This window comes from Magnolia sinica, chromosome 8 (genome assembly GCF_029962835.1).
Source record: "Magnolia sinica isolate HGM2019 chromosome 8, MsV1, whole genome shotgun sequence".
Lineage (NCBI taxonomy): Eukaryota > Viridiplantae > Streptophyta > Magnoliopsida > Magnoliales > Magnoliaceae > Magnolia > Magnolia sinica.
In genome coordinates, this window is record NC_080580.1 from 73,344,442 (window position 1) to 73,365,361 (window position 20,920).

The following is a 20,920-nucleotide window of genomic DNA, read 5'->3' on the forward strand; positions in this document are numbered from 1 at the left end:
GACATGTTGCAAAGGATGATAAAACAAGGTGAGATAGTGATGAAGAAAAATGAGAAGTGAGACAAGAAAGTGACTGTGAACGTGACATTTACAAGAGATTCTTTGAAAATCTGGAAAGATAAAGGGAAGATTGTTGCAATAAGAGAATGGCTAGCTGTGATAGATTTCATCAGAAACTCTCGTTATTATTTGCAGTTTGTTGAATCATCTTTTGAAGAAGTCTGTAATGACTTAACTTTTATTCGACAAAGGGAAGATGAACCGGTCAAAGAATTCATTAGTCGATGGAGAATCCTGGGGGCATCAAGTTTACGATTGGTGAAGAAAAAAAGAGAATGAATCATGCATAAAGAGAATGAATCAAGCTATGCATAGGGTGCATAAGACCAGATATTGCATTAAGTCTTATTAGTTTAGATATACGCACCTTTCAAGATTTAATTGAAAAGGCTGGCCATATAGAGAAGATCATTGCAAAAGTAGAGTTTTGCAAAAATGGAATGTTTTGAAATCTTAAAAGAACTTCAATCAGTATCACGGAAAAAGAAAGAGAGGCGAAGAATCAACAAATTGAACAAAGGAAATTTGATAGAAGAGATATGAATAAACATACAAACAAGAGAATGAAGAAAGATTTTGTACAGTTCAAGAGTTGCGGAAAGTATTCATTTGAATAAGATGATGTACTTCCTATACTTAACAAATTGTTGGCAACGAAGAAGATCAAATGACCGTGACCAAAACATCCAAAGGAGATGAAGAAAGTAAGTGAAATCAACTATTGTTATTATCATTGTTTCCTTGGACATCGAACTGAGAATTGCTTCAAGCAAAAGAGTATATTACAAAAGATGATTGATAATGGCAAAATGGTCATAAGGAAAGCATATGATATACGAAAAGCGATAAGAATACACAGGTCTAATTGATTCGAAACTGGGGGCAATTTTAATCTCAGATAATCTGTATACGATGATGAGGCATCAGTTTATTTGTTAAAATTTGCTGCATTAGGATATATTGTCTCTGAAGATTATCATGATTTTGATTATGAAATTTTTAGTACAATACTTCATAATCAAAAGGGGGCAAGATAGGTAGAATGATGAAATAGTCTCAGAAGGCAGAGCCATGTATTCTTCTCCATATGAATGAATAAAGGGCAAATTCTCAAGCATATTAAGACTAAGTGCCGATGATTATCATCAAGTAATATTATCATCAACTATTGCTAGGTGTCGATGATTATCATCAAGTAATACCATCGTTAACTATTGCTAAGTGTCAATGATTATTGTCAAATAATACTATCGTCAACTATTACCAGGCGTCGATGATTATCTTCAATAATACTATAGTCAACCATTGCTAAGTGTCGATGATTATTGCCGAAATTAGCAACTATCACTGTCGTCATTAATCGCTTATACAAAAGTTACTTTATTAAAATTGTTATCATCTCTAAGTCAATACATTATTCTAAACATAACATGAATGTTGTCAAAAAATTATCGGCGGTGGTAATGTATTAATTATTGATTCACCATTCATGACAGTAGAATAAGCTTATACCTATACGGCCAACCACATATAAATTTTACGACAACGATGACAGCTTATCATTTATGGCAGCATAGCCAAGCCTATACGACCAACTACACATAAGCCTGTATATTATTCGAGCAGCAGTGAGAAGCCATTGAACCTAAAAAGTCTATATAGGCCATCACATGTATAGCTATGTGGCCAGTGGATGGAGCCAACGACTAAAAGTCCTAAGCAACCAAAAAGTCCACAACGGCTAGTCACCCGTGAGACCAATGCCATCTATATAGCTTCTAACAGCGCCATGGGGAAGGAAGAAAATGCCCTCCCATGAATGGGTCAGACCTTGTAGGAGAAGAAAAAGTGGGCTGCAGTGTGTGCTCTTTAGCTCATCCATAGATAGACTAACCATGCATAAGATCCCCCAGATCCTTGGCTTAATTTTAGTAGTAACTCATGAGGACAGAGTCTCTCCCTCTCATTCATGGACTAGCGGCCTTGGATTTCGTACCCAAAGGTAGCCTTGTGTGCCCCATGAAATCTAGAGAGTTACTGTAGCCAACCCTGTGCGTAAATCCCACCGAGTTCACGGCCTTGATAGCTTCACTAGGCCCCTCTGATGAATCGCGGTTTGTGAACTCTTCAGCCGTGAGAAGTTCAGCGAACTCATAAGAGTTACAGAGACCATTCGTGTAAGACCTGACTCCAATTACTTACGAGTCTAAAAAACTATGATTACTCCACTACTCAAGAGCTTAAACTGTATGCGAAAGTATCCAGTCAAGTCAAGTTAAGTCTAGTTAAGTCAAGTTAAGTCAAGTCCAGTTCAGTCCAGTTAAGTCGAGTTTAGTCATGTCAAGTCCAGTTGAGTCAAGTCATGTCTAGTCAAGGTATGCTCAGTTAAAGCATACTAGCTCTGTTCTTTAAAAGCTTAAACTACACATAACATTAAAATGCTACATATACATTGATGATATTGCGAATGCATATGTTCGCCTGATGATTCGCCTGCTTTGCTTAAAATATACTCGAAGATAAGATATACTCAAAGTGCAAATTGTTTGACATGATCTCATAAATCATGAATATCTCATGCTTAGACTAAACAAACATATAAAATGCATTTCCTTTGAAATAAGTTTAGATTACAACAATATCAAGTTTGATCAAAATGTGTTCTACTTTCTATTCTAAAGCTAAAAATACTTCAAGATCAGATATATACTTTCAAGTTTAATCTTCACTGACGACATACTTATCTTTCCGAAGAAGATGAGTCTTCAATTATGATATATTTATCTTTTTGAAAAGGACGACGATGCCTCTCTGTCTCTCACCTTTCTGATGATAAGGGAGAGTTATCTCGTACAATTTGCGAAGGCGGAGGATGATAGAATTGCAACGAACTATCATTTTCTTCTGAAAAATTCGAAGATTCAGGTCTATTCTTCAAAAGAGTGCCAAAGGCTATCCATCCTTCAAGAGTATCAGTGGGTTTCACTTTAGTAATATTATCTTCTGAAGAAATATTTATGCAGAATTGGCCTGGAGAGGGGGCACGATTTGTTTCTTTAAAGTAGCTGATGCCTTGGTCTTTTTAATAATCTTTTAGGCGAGGAGGAAGAATCCATATGACATGATCTACTGGGAAATAATTATCCACCAAGTAATACTAATGAACCCACCAGCGCATCCAATAGTAAGAAGCATTAACCGGGTAATTATAGCCGGGAATTATGAAATGCGATCCGGTATGAACGTTCAAGAGCTACTTCCATATTAGAGCCCAATTATATGACCCAACACCGTAGCTTCTCATTGCCCTAGTGATAATATCACAATTTTCTGGTATAGTTTGATCGACTCCAAATTGACGAGCAAACCTACTTGGATAGTATGGTTCACGCCAGAATATACTACCTTCTCTCAAAGGAAGAGTACTGGATCTGATGGACACAAGAAATGAATGCTCACCAAATGATATGGAATCATCATCAATAACTGCTACATATTTAGGAGAACTAGTAAATGGAAATTGATGAAAATCGATAGGATCATTGCTCTCTATCTTTCTGGTGACCCAACCATTTGATTTCTTAATCATCTTCCTTAGTTGATAATATTGAATAGGAAGGCGATCAGGGTTTAAGTATGCTCTTTCAGAGTCAGCAAATGTCCAAGGAAAATACACTCCTAACCAGCCTATAAGAAATATCATAGAATGCAAACAGGAAAAGATTCGGTGGTAGGATCTTTAAAGCCAGAAACAACGTCCCCAAAAGTGCGATACAGAGAACATAGAACTGGAGGAGCTAGCGAATATTTTTGGCCTTCCGCCATTGCACCCGCGACCATGAAGAATGATGACCTGATGATATCCATTTGTTCAAAATTCAAAAATATTACCAAGCTCAACCAGTAAGCTAGAAAAGCGGCTAATTCGCAGGAAGAACTGTATTAAGTGGTATTCTTAGTGTCTTTGCAAATGGTCTTGAGTTCTTGATGGTTGTGACCAGCAAAGCTGTTAAGGCAAAGATATAGTTATTAAAGCCAGACTATGCAAGATTGAAATTTTTGAAAATAGAGGGCAGGAAGAGGAAAGTATACCGCAGCTTTTGAGAAAAATGAGTTAGCTATTTAAGAGAAGTAATGTGATCGGGCTAAGGGAAATTAGCCAGTGCACTGAAAAGTTCAAGAATGGTCTTTGAAATCTCAGATTTATTGTTTTCCTCGGAAGCTAGAGCATGTTCTCCATTAGAGGGTACATTCTCATAAAAAATATTACCCATGTGGGAAGACCCGCTATGCAAAGAAGATCCCATAAGGTAATGCTTATTTCGCCTGAGGGAAGATGGAATGAGTTGGTAATTGGGGACCAATGATTGATGAAGCCTCTGAAGATAGCTACATCTACATGAAAATGTTCGAACGTAGCTATAACCGCATCAGAAAGGTTAATTTGCTCCAGAATGATGGAGTGTTTTCAAGCGACGACTCGAGCCCAAACACTATAGAAATTGCGAAGAGATAGGAGACCTATTGCTGAGAATTTTTTCATATTCCAAGGTAATCTTTTGGAAAAGAAGAGTTACTGGGCAGTTTTGAAATAATGGGTAGGAAAAGGTTGCTGAGGATCATGACATGGGCGCAAAAATCTCATTTTATGAATCCTACCAGCTCTTTGGTGGGGTCCATTCTCTTCCAGATATCCTGTCAAAATTCTTGGTTCCTTCATGAACCAATTGTCTACGGAAACAAGGATATTTCATCAATTAAATGGTTCACTGTGTAAAATTGACCAGTGTCATTGTAGATTGATGGGAATAACGGTTGGTTCATTGGTAGAAGAGTTATGAAGCTCCAAAGTTTCTTCATTTATCTCTACATAATTCCAAGAATGCAGAGGAAACTAGTTAGATCTTAAAGAAGATGGATGATTCTTTCTTCTTGAAGAAGAAGCCTTTGAATGATGCATGTTAGTGGGCCAAGAGTTATTGGTTCAAATATGAAATGTTGAAGAGTAAGGATCTAAGGGCTGAAGAGGGATTTCGAAGATTGGAAAATCTTCAGACTTGGAAAGAATTTTCTGTGATTGTTTACGCGCAGATGCGCAAGCAGGGGGGAGACTCAAGACTTGAAAAGATTTTGAAGGGAAGCCTTGAATGGGATAAAGATGATTGTGCAAAGGCGCGTAACATATAAGTTGTTACGCAGAGGCGCACAAAGGTAGAGTTTGTTGAAGGGAGGAGGATGTGTTGTGCGGGCACGTGCAAAAACAATGTGTTGAGTGGGTGGAAGGCGGAGTGACAGGGCTTCTGCAGGAAATTGGAAGATAAAAATGAAGAAATCGACTCTGATATTTATAGGGAAGCCAGACCCGATAAGCCGAACCTAATAAGTGGGATGCAATTGGTTTAGCCCTTTGCGCGGACTCGCACAATGATTTTTGCAAAGTGTTGATCTTGTTTCTTTATCAAAGAAGGGATAAATAAAAAGGATCAAGGGAGCATCTGTTGAGGCATAAAAATGAAGGATCAAGAATAAATTAGAAAGAGGAATTAGAAGGAGAAGTATGAGAAAAAAATAAAAAAAGTGAGGAAATTCATAGTATTTGCGCTAACCCGCGCAAACCATGCTGGTTGCGCGGGATCGCGCAAAGGACCATGTTGATTGCACGTACCTACGCGGCAGTGTTTTTGGCAGATTAAGCTGGATGGTTGAGATTTGATGAAAGGTGGGCCCATGACATAGAGATCGAGGGTTCGCACGTGTGAAAGCCTATAAATACCCCACTCCCCCTCTCATTTGGACACACTACAGATTTTGAAGAAGATCAGAGCTCCATAGGAGAAGAGAAGTCCGAAGGTATCGGGAGGAGAAGAGAGGAAGAAGAGGAGAGAGGCTTCGCAATACCTTGGTATTGCGCGGGAATAGATGATTCAAGAGTCGAAATGTTGTCAGAACGGCTAAATGAAATACGATCTTCGATCCTCCTTTGGTACAGGAGGAGCATGAGCTTAAGAAAGAGAGATCTGATGATCAGATCCGCACAACATTTCTCTTAATGAGATGATCAAATCACAAGTCGAAATGCTATCGGATTTGACATCCAGATTTGACATTTCAAACTCTCTCAATTCTTGTATTTTGGATGATTTATCTTAGAATCAAAAGAAATCAAAGGATGTAAACGAACTCGAAATGAATAAATATGATGATTTTTCTCTACACAATTTCTCTATTATGATTAAATAAGACAATCTCCCAAACAAAATGCATTTGTTTCTTGTCGAAACACCGGTTATGGTTGACCTTATTAATGGGTTGGATAACAAATAAATATTATGGATCTGCATACAGTAGGTCTTTAGATTTTTTTAATGGTGAGTGTTAAATCATAACTATTCAAGTGGTGTGGTCCACGTGAGATTTGGATGTGCTTAATGTTTAGGACCACATCCTAAAATGGACTAAAAAAATGAATGGACGGAGTGGATGTAAAACATATCATTAAGGTGGGCCCTAAAGTAAGGGTAACACCCACTTAGTTGTTACTCGGGTAACACCTATTCCACACCCTTTAACTTAAAGGGAGAGCAGATTTCATATGACTCGGTTGCACCAAATACTGTGCGCCCCTTACAGTGGGGCCCACCTTGGTATGTATTGTATATCTATCTAATTTGCTCCCCATGACAGATGTGGATTGCCTATTGATGCTACCAGCAACACCTCGCTACTATACAGTGCTCTAGGGGCCCCACCATGATGTATGCATTATATTCATACCATTAATCTATTTTTTAATATTATTTTAGGGCATGATACAAAAAAATGGTGGGTGTTCAATTATCACTATTTTACTGTGGTGTGGTCCACATGAGATTTGAATCTGCCTAATTTTTGGGATTATGATCTAAAATAATCTGAAAAAATGGATAAACTGAGTGGATAAAAAAACATACATTATTGTGGGGCCCACAGAGCACCATTGCCACCGCGCAACTCTATGTGGGTCCATGCCTATGCCAATCATATCATTGATAGGTTTGTTTTTCAATTTCTACTTCTTTTTTTATTTTGAAAGAATTAGATACATTTAAAAATGTTATACATTCAATTTGAATATAATTGCATAGTTTAGTTAGACAATACATAACTTAGGACTCTATACAAAGGAAACTTATTATGTGCACTTCTTTTTTGAGATGTTATGATTTAAAATTGTGTATTAAGGCCTTTTTTTTTTTAACAATCCCTAAACTTTCATTGAAAAATTCAACCATTTTTCTAACTTTTTCCATGTTTCCCAAAAAGTGCGATAAATTATCCGATACAAACGATATATCTCATGCGATAACTGATATGTATCTGTATCCCTATAGTGCGATACATAACACGATACCGATATTTTGAACACTGGTAAAATATACTAAAAATAGAAAATTCTAATTTAATTATATAGGATGATTCCTAGTATAATTAGAAGTAATTCCTAAAAAGACACCAAATACAAAAACTCTAAGATGAAAAAGATATGTGCAGTCAATCGATAACACACAGTCGTAGAAAATTTCAATTTCAATAAGTCTATTGCTTGTAATATTTTTGGTACTTTTAGTTATTAGATTATTTTATATATTTTATGATAGTTCATCATTAAGTTTACTTTAGGTTCACCAAATTTAATTTCATTTTGAGTTCTAGAAAAATTTTAAAAATTTTGGAAGTACTAGCTGCCTAAAACCACTGATTTTCGGTAAAGTTTCCAAAACGTCCTAAAATTAATCTCCTTTGTGTTTTGTTTTTACCTATTTATTTTTAGGTTGATTGAATGCATTGACAGTCATGATTTCAATTGATTCACAGGAACTCAGATGTTTTCTAACTCAGTATTGGATAGAAAGTCCTTCAACCAATCCTCCTTTATTTAGAAGCCTCAGTGTGTGATCATGGAGCCACTTGGGCATGAACACACACAAATACTCTAATTTAAAACCTAACCTAGATCCTACAATGAAACAGAATCCTACAACAAATAAAAAGTAATTAAGAGAAGTGAGGAAGGATGTTACCGATAGAGAAGACACGACTCAACTTAATCCTATAAAATAAACAACACACGTTAGTGATCAATCAAATTAGACAAAAATAAACTATCTTAGAAACAAAAAATCTGAAAACCCTAGACTAGATATCAAAGTAATTAGGATAAAACCTAATTAAAACCTATCTTAAGGTGTTCTCAACGCAGTTAATCCCCGATAAGGGCGCAAAAAAACTTGCTTGATCACCCCAAGTGTAGGGATTCACAGTAGTATAAACTTAATGAGACCAAGACCGTTCCACAGGGACTTGTGTGGTTAAGAATACAATTAAAACTATTCTAATTCAAAAATTAAGGTTTCCAGCAATTTAAGATGAGTAAAAATAATATTAAAACATAACTAAGGATCCATGAATCCCTAATTAATAAACTCTTAATGTAATTCATCTAATTCAACTTGATAATTCAACTAGGATCAAATAAAGATTCGATCTAGTTATAAAATATAGCTATTAAAACAATATAGAACTTCTAACAAGGTATGTGAATTGAAATTGATTGATCTCTCACGAAGATCTCAGTAATCGATTGCAGGGAATCCAAAGCATCTATTGTACCTGGAGTTAACAATAGATCAATGGATTTCACAGATCAATTCCTTCACCAAACTAGGAATTCAATCACATCAATCAAAATTTAACATTCAAAACTTATAAAATTGAATTAACAATAACAATTCATTAAAAGGTTTATCCATTAGCCTTAGGTAAGAGATTAGCCAACAAAAAACAATCTCTTAACAGAAAAACAAGAAAAACAAACTAAAATTGAGAAGAGATTGGGGAAAGGATGTGTCGACGAAGCTTCACCCTTGCTATCAATCTTCCTCCCACCTTAGGATGTGTTTTAGACATCAAAAGACCACTCTTTAAATAGATTTTGCCATCAACTTCAGAAGATTCAAGCCTACGTAACCAGTTAACATAGCTCACGGTTGACCGTGGATTGTCTAGTGAGTCATGGTCGACCGTGAAAGTCTATTCAACAATTTACAGCAAGTCAGGGTTGACCCTGGAATTTTAAGATTTTTTTTTTTTTAACCATGCAATTCCAAGATTTCATTTTCTTGGCCCTGAATTTTAAGGAATTCTTTTTCTTGATTTTTTCACATGTTTTCAAGCATCGTTCAACAATCTTTGATTCTTCCTTTGATTTTCCACTCCACAAACTTTGATCATCATTTCTTGAGCCTCAAATCTTCAATTGATTTTCCACTCCACAAACTTTGATAATCATTTATTGAGCCTCAAATCTTCAAACGCTCTACTCCTGATCATCTTTGTAATTTAAATCTCTACCGTTACATTAGATAATCTCGAACCTTCTAATCTTTCCTATACATTAAAACAAATCATCTAATTATACCATTTTATCTCGAATTTGCATAAAAAGTATTGCAAAGTAGGGGATAAATATGCAAAATTTAGCTCTCAACAAATCCCAAACTAGAAAGGAAAAGAATCATATGATCAAAGGTTTAAGTAGTCTAAATTTAAGCTTTATTATTATTATTATCATCATCATCAATACCCTCCCTAAAAGATGAGCCCCCTTCATGTAAATGGTTATGACAATGAAAGTATGTCCTTAGAATCAATAAATGCCTTTAAACTACAAAAGGAAATCAATGAGACATTACAAGAATCTTCTATTCGCCCTTTCTTAGATATGATAGTGATCTCACTGGTTCAGAGGTCTATATCAACAGGCAGGTTGTGTCATTCATCATTAGCCTTAACCCAACCTACCCTAAACACTAAGCCTAGATTTCAAGCCTGGGTGCCATCCTGATCCCAAGTTTAAGCCCGAACCCTGCGGCTATGGGGTTGGGCCACAATGGCTAGGCTATTGGACCTGACCCATTGCCACTGCTAGTGGTGACGCTTGTTGTATGCATGGGTTAGGTGCATGCAAATAACAAGAATGTCCCACATAAATCTGGAATAACTTTTACCAACCAGTGATAGCTTGTATGACAATACATAGGTTTGTAGAATAAGCCTTTCCTATGGCATTGTGTAGAACCAACCATATTATTCAAATCAATGCATTAAACAGCTATCATACGTTGCAGGCAGATGGAGGGAAAGAAAAGAGATTGTAGATAAATTAATTAGAAAGGCGTTTCAAAATCCCAAAAATGGGAAGTGGATTGTGCCCTACCTACTTGGACGCATTAAATGTAGGGGCTTTGTGAGGCCTACTATGATGTATGGGTTTTATCTACATGATCCATTATTTTTTTCGGATTATTTTAGTTTTGGGTCTAAAAATTAGGCAAGTACAATGCTCAAGTGGACCACACCATAGGAAGTAGTGGTGATCGATAATGAAACTCACCATTGAAACCTTCCTTGGGGGACATGGTGATATTTATATTTTCCATCCAACCTGTACATAATGTCATATAGAGCTAGATGAAAGGAAAACACAAATATTAGATTGATCCAAATATTCTAACTCTCACAACAAGTTTTTAATGGTGGGAGTTCAATCCCCACTGTGTGGTTCACTTGAGCCTTTGATATGCCTCATTTTGGGTTCATATTTTAAAATAATCATGAAAAATGGATGAGTGGTGTAGGTAAAAACCATACACTAGGATGGATCACACGGAGCTCTGCTTGGACGGATCATTGTCCAAGAGGGGCACGACGCAATTCACTTTCATAAAAACGCTCACGCATAGCTTTAAATGCCTTGTATATCTCATTCTATTTTAAAAATTCCTCTCATGTGATTTCAAAGTTGTAAGGTTTAAATTCTCCAAAGACGATGATGTGATATAAACTGATCTGTATTGCACGTGGGACGCATTGAAAGAAAGGAGGAATTATTTTTATTTTTATTTTTAAGCAAAACCCTTGGGTGCTGCCCTCGGTAACTAAGGAGTTTATTTTACTAATTTGAAGCGTTTTTTGATAAGTTTTTAAGGGCTTGTTTATATAGACTTCCACAACAATGTGGTAAAAAACTCACATTATTATATACATTGCTCCAATAGAGCAGCCATCAAATCATGGTAATCTTTAATATTATCGTCCCCGTTACTTTATGTGGTGCGGTCTACTTTGGAGCTGCCTCATTTTAGGAGTCATGGCCTAAAAGATACTGCGAAATAGGGAGACAGTGTGGATATAATATATTTTAAAGAATTATTTATATACACGTGGTGTCCAACCACAATTCTGCAGTTTAAATGCATGTCGAAAGTTTATCTTGCCAGTAGTGGATCATAAGGTGAATCTCAATTTACTTGCAACTACCATGGTAATAATATTCATTACTTATTCACACCACATTATTGTTGTAACTGCTAATCCAAACATGCGTTGATTATGATAATAAGGCATGTTAGACTAATGCGTACTAATGATCATAATTTCTTGGCTGATTGGATCTCATGTTAGACTAATGCCTACTAATGATCTTTCCCAAATGTTTCCTACAGTGTGGCCTACCTAAGTTTTGGATGATCATAATTTCTTGGTTGATTGGATCTCATGAAAAGCCCACCCACATGCTTCATATGTGCGGAAATAACCCTTGGGAAAATTGGGTGGAGAGAGAGAGAGAGCAAGAGTTTCAGTATTTTTATTTTTCAAAAACTTTAAATTGTCAAGTGATATTTATAGATGAAACCTTAACTGCACATTGATAAATGTGCCCATCTTTAAATTATTAAAATGGATATGCTTTTATTTAAAATGTTTTTGTATATTATTTAAGTATACAAATCATTCATCCTTGGGGTTAATTGTAGGGGCAAAGGCGAGTGTTCTCCGCTATTAGTGTCATAATATCGTTGTCATCGATACAAATTAGTATTTTTAATTCTAGGCATAGATATTACTCGAATAGTGGTTCATTAAAAATGTACATCAACCTAAGCCGTACAAATGTGTGGCCTCATTTTAAACTGAGATTAAATAAAAGAAAAACAGTTATAAAATGACAAAACCATCCAATTTTTGGCTGTTAAATTGATGGAGCAAATAAATTACAATCCGGGTGATTACTGAAATTTGTCATCCAAAATAGAGCCGATGATGCACATGATACATGGACGCGGTTTGGCTAGTGACGCTGCCCCTAGCCCGATGGCTTGTAGTCGGTGCTTTGCGGGCCCTACCATGGTATATGTGTTTTATTCATATTATCCATTCATTTTTAAACATCATTTTAATACTTGGTCTCATGATTGAGGTAGATGAAAATCTTAGGTGGACAATGCCAAGGAAAATAGTAGTCATTAAATGTCTACCATTAAAAACCTCATGGGGCCAATATAATATTTATATGGCATCCAACATGTAGATTAGGTCATACATACCTAGATCAAGGTAAGAAACAAATATTAGCTTGATTCAAAACTTTTATAGCCCTAGTAAGTTTTTAATGGTGAGACTTTAGTCAACAATGTGGCTCGCTTTAGATTTTGATCTACATCAATTTTAGGTTCATATCATAAAATTATATGAAAAAATGAATGTACGGCGTGTATGAGCCACATATATCATGTTAGGCCACGTAGCACCGACCACCAGTGTTAGTAGGAAATCCTTTCCCACATATAAGTATTGTACGGTGCAGATTCACCACCATTTTGAAAGTGTTGATAAGTTATCCTAATTGGGATTGGTGGGGAATGGGGCCTAGACTTCTGTGTGCTTTTCATACCATTCAAAAGACGGCCATGACTCGTTGCCCACACTTTTTTTTTTATTTTTTTGAACACACGCATACACACCACCACACACTCACGCAGTAGTGGGATTTCACCACCTATGGATACTCGAACCCTTTACCGGGTGTTGAAACTCATGAGAGTCTACCACCCGAGCAAGAGTAAGGATCCCGTTGCCCACACATTAATCAAAGGGGATGGCCCAGTGTAAAACAGTACGTGGTCCAAATTTGAAGTTAAAAATCGGGTAGCTAATAATAATCTCAGTGCAATTTTTTGGTTAGCTTCATCCTGTTGGATTAGGAATTTGGACGGTCAGCATTAGTTTTATTATCTGGACGGATTAGGGATTAATGGAGAACGTCCGTCTAGTTTACCCTAACCTGTAGGGGAGAAGGTTTAAAATTAACTTACATTGGATGATCCTAGCAATCTGATCCGTGTCCTTCAAAGAGAAGGTAGAATATAAAGATCTTTAACATTTTGACATTCAATGGGTATGATTTTTGGGTAATAGGCAATCGATGATAGGAAACAGTAGATGAACGGTCCTGATTGATACTTAATCATGCTACGTTGGCATAAAGAGATGACACTACCAGATTCCAGTTCTCCCAAGCTCTACCGTATAATTTCCCAGTGTAGATGTGTGCCCTCCTAAAGAGAAATTCGGGACTGTGGACCCCACCTTTTCTCTAGCTGTTTTTATGAAACAATAAAAACTTAGTTTTGGAACTTAGACCTGCTCGTACGGACAACGAATTTGAGTACGAATTACCCCTCTTTTCCTCTCGAAGACGCTTACGTTCCTCCAACCCAGACCTGTACGAACGGCTCAAAAGAGACCAAAGTTACATGGCCCCAGAGCTATGTATTTATTATATCCACAACGTTCATCCTTATTTCAAGATCATTTTGGAGCATTATCAAAAAAATATATATATATCATATCCTAAGATCAACTGGACCACACCACAAAAAGCAGTGGGAAAACTGATTTTCACCGTTAAAAATTTTGTAGGGCCCACCATAACATTTATTTTCCATCCAATCTATTCATAAGGTCACAAAGGCCTGGATGAAGAGGGAAAAAAAAATTCATCAGGATCCAAAACTTCTGTAACCCCTAAAAGGGTTTCAATGGTAGACGTTCAATTCCCCACTCCCTTTTATAGTGTGGTCCACTTGATAGTTAGATCTGTCTTATTTTTCATCTCAATCCTTAATATGAGCTCGCCAAATAGATGGACGGTTTGGATATAACACAGACCTCATGATGGGACCCACAAAAGCAACGAAAATTCCACAGCAAAAAAAAAAGAAGATTGCTACGGCTGGGATACGACTATAGTTACCGTTATAATCCGTAGCTATAGATAACCGTAGCCTTTTGTTTGAATTGGCGATGAATCGCGGATTCTGCGATTCCACCGCACCTTGCTGTGGGATTTGGGGATGGATCGCGAAATCCGCGATTCATCGCTGATTCAAACAAAAGGCCTATGGCTACGGATTATAACCGTAGCTATATCCGTATCCTGTGCACTTTTTTCTTTAAAAATTTTTAATTTTTTAATTTTTTTAATTTTTTTTAATTTTTTTTTTACATGGAGAATTTTATTCTACTTACATTTTTCTCTAACACATATTTATATAAATATGTATATGTAAGCATATAAATTTTTTTTCCTCTCCTCTAATTCATTTATTTGTCTATTTATTCAACAAGCATATCTCCTAGACTAGAATGATTTACTTAACATACCACATATGATTTTGGGGTAGAAGAAGCTAATTTAGCCAACAAGCCTAGTTATTTTCCAAGATTCCATCGGGTTGATGGTCGAAAATCCATTTCATTCACTTTGTGGTCAATTTCAATTACTTCGCGATCAAACTGGAAATTCAACAGGACAAAATTGAAATTGAGTAGGGCAAACATTAAATTGAGCGGGGCAAACATTAAATTGAGCGGGGCCAATAAGAAATTCAGCAGGGCAAACTAGAAATTAAGCGGGGCAAACTAGAAATTGAGCGAGGCCACGAGAAATTAAGCGGGGCAAACATGAAATTGAGTAGGGTAAACTAGAAATTGAGCTGGGCAAACATGAATTTCAGTGGGGCAAACATGAAATTGAGCGGGGCAAACACGAAATTTAGCAGGGCAAACTAGAAATTGAGCGGGGCAAACTAGATATTGAGTAAGGCAAACTAGAAATTGAGTAAGGCAAACTAGAAATTAAGCTGGGCAAACATGAAATTGAGCGGAGTAAATATGAAATTGAGTGGGGGAAACTCGAAATTCAGCAGGGCAAACATGAAATTGAGCGGGGCAAACTAGAAATTCAGCAGGGCAAACATGAAATTGAGCGTGGCAAATATGAAATTGAGCGGGGCCAACAAGAAATTCAGCGGGGCAAGCATGAAATTGAGTGGGGCAAATATGAAATTGAGCGGGGCCAACGAGAAATTTAGCGAGGTAAATATGAAATTGAGCGGGACAAATACGAAATTGAGCATGGCAAACATGAAATTTAGCGGGGCAAACATGAAATTGAGCGGGCAAACGGTGGGAAACAAAATATATTTGTGTTTTCCCTTCATTAATGTCTAAGAGATCTTAGAAGTCCGTTGAGCATGATTCACTCTAATTCTCCCCTTTACAACCCCTTATATATAGTTACAACTGAATTAGGAAACAAAATATGCACTTTCACAAAATCGCATGTGCCTTTGTTAATAGGACCTTCTATAGGATCGACAACCATTGAGGGTCTGTTGATGGGATCGATGTCACGCCCCAAACTCGGAGACCGGGCTCACAAAATTCCCGATCGCCGAATCCGACGCCGACAGCCTCCGTAGAACCCCATTCTCGGCTTCCAGCGCCCATTCGCCAGGTTCCGATCCTGGGATGCTACAAGGAGGATTTTCAACATCAATTTGATTCATAAGAAGCATAACAAAGGCATAACCCACAAACAACAACCAAAAACTCCATCACATTTCCACTATAATCAAAAACTTTACAAGTACAATGAGCATAAGGGAAATACAATGATGATAGACCAAAAGCTCCAAAAAGAGATCAGCTACGCGCCCAAGCCTCAGCGCTGCTGCGGTCCAACGTCACCTGCACGCAACGGTCGTGCATAAGCTTATAGAAAGCTTAGAGGGTGGTGAAAGTGTATGCTCAAGGTGGTAATGTAGCTATGCAGTATCAGAGTAATGCGGATCATGCTGATGAATGCCAAGAATACCATTAGCCGTACCAAGGCCATGCGGTGCAAAGAATGATGTCGGCCATACCAAGGCCATGCAATGCGAAATGCAAGTCAAGCATACAAATCCTCATCTAAGTCCACATGTCAATAAGGCTCAAATCGGAATATCACCAGGGTCTAGTACACTCCAAGCCGATTGCCGCCCCATCGCGCGCAATAAGGTGATTGGAAAAGACCTCACTATCCGCCGCCAATATCGGGCTCGGCTCGTCGATAGCGGACCCATTCCTCGAGTACTAAGACTCAGCCTAGCATTGCCCCCTACTCTCGGGCGGGTAAGGCCGCACCCCCTTCCAACCGACCACGACACAGTGGAAAGCGCAACCGTCTGGTAATCGGCACTCAGCGCTCATGCATCCACTCGGTCTAGACGTTGGAGCAACCTCCTGGTACCATAAGGGTTTAGGGACTTTCACCCAGGGATATCTATCGCACCCCATGTAGAACAGTATTTCCGGTATCCAATCCAGCCAACCACGATACGTCTGTGGAGGCTACGGCCCTGATGTCGCTAGGGCATACAGTAACCATATCACACAATGCGAATGCATGAATCACACTATCCAGTCATGCAGCAATCCTGCGTGTATCGTGCGCTCATGTAGGGCAACACCCCTGTACGGGAGCCCCTAAACCATCTGCCCGAAGGCATATGCTATGATCAGGCATTTCTCATATCAAGCATACGTATGATGCATATGATTATGAATCATGGAATTAAACATGTTATATGGGATGGATGATAATCATAACAAGGATGGGCCTAGACGGCCTACACATCAGGCGTACGAGCCTAACAATGGGCCCTAGGGAAAGTCATAATGCGGACATTTAACCACACTATACTTGCAATGTGGACGTCAAACCACCATTGCTCCCAAGGCATGACTGTCATAAATATCATATATAAATCATGTTGGGACTGCACATTGCAATGAACCTTAGGTATATCTCATTGGGCCTTCAATACATCAAATGGGCCGTATCTCATGGGCCTTATATTCATTAAGTGGGCCACATCAATGGGCCGCATCAATGGGCCTTATGTTCATTGCAATGGGCTATAACCCGTGGGCCTTAGAGTGCATCAAATGGGCCTGCTCACATGGGCCTTGTATGTATCAAATGGGCCTCGCCAATTGGGCCCCATACGTGTATCAAATGGGCCTACTCACATGGGCCTTATATTTATCAAATGGGCCTCGACAATTGGGCCCCATATGCACATCAAATGGGCCTCAACTTATAGGTCCTAGTACATCTTGACGGGCCTTAACCCATGGGCCCCTAACACATCAAATGGGCCTCGACCCATGAGCCCAAAACACATCAAATGGGCCTCGACCCATGAGCCTTACATGTAATCAAAGTGGGCCTCAATAACGGGCCAAAATAATTGAGATGGGCCTCCCATCATCATTATATTAAATATGATATAATATCTATAATATATATATATATATATATATATATATATATATATATATTATACATGTTATATTATATATAATATAATATTGTATATATATATATATGTATATATACACACACACGCACACAGCAACACGCACACAGCAACACACGCACACACGCACACAGTGGGCTCCACCGTCCAGGCGGACGGTGGAGATAAAACACTTACATCACTGTGGGCTCCATGTGGGGCCCACCATAATGTTTATATTTCATCCAACCCGTTGATGAGGTCCCATGGGCCCAGATGAAGGGTGAAAACAAATTTCACCCTGATCCAAAACTTCTGTGGGCCCGAAAAGGGTTTCAAAGGTAGGGGCTCATTCCCACTGTTTCCTACGGTGTGGGCCACCTGAGTCTTGGATTAAGTTGATTTTTGGGGTGGGCCCACGTCAGGTAGTGGCCCACCCGATGAACGGTTTAGATAGCATATAAACATCAAGGTGGGGCCCACGGCTAGGGCCGTGCTTGGCTGCTGGCTATATATATATATATTTTTTTTTGATTTCCCATGGATTTTGCAGGTGGGGTCCACCTCTTGCAGATCTACTCCGTCAAATAGCTCCCCATGCCTCACGACAGGCAAAACAAGCCCAATATCGGGCATATTTCAGCATACACACAATCAAGGAAGATTCCAATGGTGAAAACCACCATTTACTATGGTATGGCCCGCCAAGACCTCGGGTTGACACCATCCTTTGGTTCAACGCCTAAAAGAAGGATGGGAACGGAATGGGCGGCATGGATTGAAGACATGCATCAAGATGGAGCCTACACAAGTGGACCACCCCCCCTTGCAAAGCTAAAATTTGCATTTTTTTTTTTAAAACGTCCAGCGTCTCTGGACGCTGGACCCTTGCAAATATATTAGAGGTGGGCCCTGCTTAGGTGGGCCACCTCATGGAGAATGGTGTGGATACTACACACAACGTGGGCCCCACTTGTAGGTGATTTGGATGAAATACATACCCTGTGGTGGGGTCCATTCAAGTGGGCCATACAATCTCATTATCATCACAAAAAAAATAAAATAAAATAAAATATAAAAAGGAGAGAGATAGAGAGAGATAGAGTGGGACCCGCGTGATGGAGGGACCCCGACACTATGGGCCCTCCCTTGCACTAAATCATACATCAAGTGGGTCCCATTACATGTGGATCCATGAAATCGAAATCCAACGGTGGAGATCCCTTCTCCACTAAGATAGACGGTCTAGATGACCCTAAGCATGCAAGGAAATAAACATCATGATGGGGTCCATGGAGAATGGCCCCATCATGAAATGATCATGATGATCCAAGTGGGCCATCGGCCACACCTTAGGGTCCAAAGTGAGATCCAAACCATTGATCGGTTGGCCTCACTTGGCCCATCTTAAAAATATGAAAATCTACCCTATCAAGGCACCCACCACTTGATCTTCTAGCTCCCTTGGCTTCCTTAGCTCCTTGTGCTTCTCTTTGATGGAGGAAGATGAAAAATGGATGGTTGAGATGAGAGATCTAAGGATGGGGAGGTGGGCCACACATGAAGCTTGAGAGAAATGGGAGAGGGTCTCATACGTATGGATTTTTGCTTAAGGGAGGGTTTGAAAATGAGAGAGACTTGTAAGGGAGAGAGAGAGAGAGAGAATGATGGGTGATGGAGTGATGGATGGGAGAGAGGGATGGGGGTGTAAGAGATTTTTGACTTTTTTGGCAAAAGTTGTAAGAGAGGAGTTATGGTTGTGTAAGAGCTTTATTGACTTTGGGGGTTGCTTGGGAAAGGGTGAAAGGTGATGTGTACTTGACATGATGGGATTGATGGGATTGATGTGACACCTCGTAGAGATTCTCTCGGGATTCGCACGCGCGGCGTTTCCTCGCACCGAACGCTGGCCCACAACTCCCGACCAGAGCATCGCATCAGCGCGCGAGTCGCGGCATCGGAACCGCGGCGACGATGCGGTCGCTAAGGTATAAGTCCTGAGTTGAATCGACTCGGGTTGTCGGCATGAGAATCCAGGTCGCCTCAAATGATCGCGTGTTGTGCCGGAGAGGGAAGCTGATTGGCTGGTGTACAGCTGTTGTATGTACGTGTCGTTAGAAGAGGAGCACTGACGCTCCTCGATCTCCAAGTTGTAAGAACTGTTCAAAGGAGATCAAAGTTACATAGCCACACAGTGATGTATTTATTATATCTAGATTATTTTAGAGCATTATCCAAAAACTGAATCATATCCAAAGATCATCTGGACCACACCATAACTAGTAGTAGCAATAATGATTTTCACCGTAAAAAAATTTGTAGGGCCCACCATAATGTTTATTTTACATCCAATCTTTTCATAAGGTCACAAACACTTGAATGAAGAGAAAAAAATAAATTTCATATTGATCTAAAACTTCTATGACCCCAAAAAGGGTTTCAATGGTAGACGTTCAATCCTCTACTGGTTTTTGCAGTGTGGTCCACTTGATAGTTAGATCTATCTTATTTTTCATCTCAAGCCTTAAGGTAAGCTCCCCAAATGGATGTACGATCTGGATCTAACACATACCCAGTGATAAGACCCACAGAACTCTCTCCCATAGCCACTCCCCTATATAAAATGCATTCGGTCCCTAACACAGACTTTATGTTTGCCCCGCTCAATTTCCTGTTTGCCCCGCTCAATTTTATATTTGACCCGCTTAATTTCTAGTTTGTCCCGCTCAATTTCGTGTTTGCCCCGCTCAATTTCATGTTTGCCTCGTTGAATTTCTAGTTTGCCTCGCTCAATTTCATGTTTGCCCCCTTAAATTTCTCATTGGCCCCACTCAATTTCATGTTTGCCCCGTTGAATTTCTAGTTTGCCCCGATCAATTTCATGTTTGCCCACTCAATTTCTAGTTTGCCCCGCTGAATTTCTAGTTTGCCCCGCTCAATTTTTAGTTTGCCCCGCTAATTTTCTAGTTTGCCCCGCTCAATTTCATGCTTGCCCCGCTCAATTTCTCGTTCGCCCCGCTCAATTTCATGTTTGCCTCGCTGAATTTGTAGTTTGCCTCGCTCAATTTCATGTTTGTCCCACTTAATTTTTAATTTGCCCCGCTCAATTTCTCATTAGCCCCACTCAATTTTATGTTTGCCCTGCTCAATTTCTAGTTTGCCTTGTTGATTTTCGACCATCGACCTAATGGAATCTTGAAAAATAACCAGGTTGGTTGGATAAAGTAGCTTCTCCTACCCCAAAATCATATGGGTACGTCAAGTAACTAATTTTGATTTAGAAGATATTCTTATTAAATGAATAAAGAAAGAAATGAAAAAAAAAAAAAGAGAAATTTTTTTTATATGCTTAT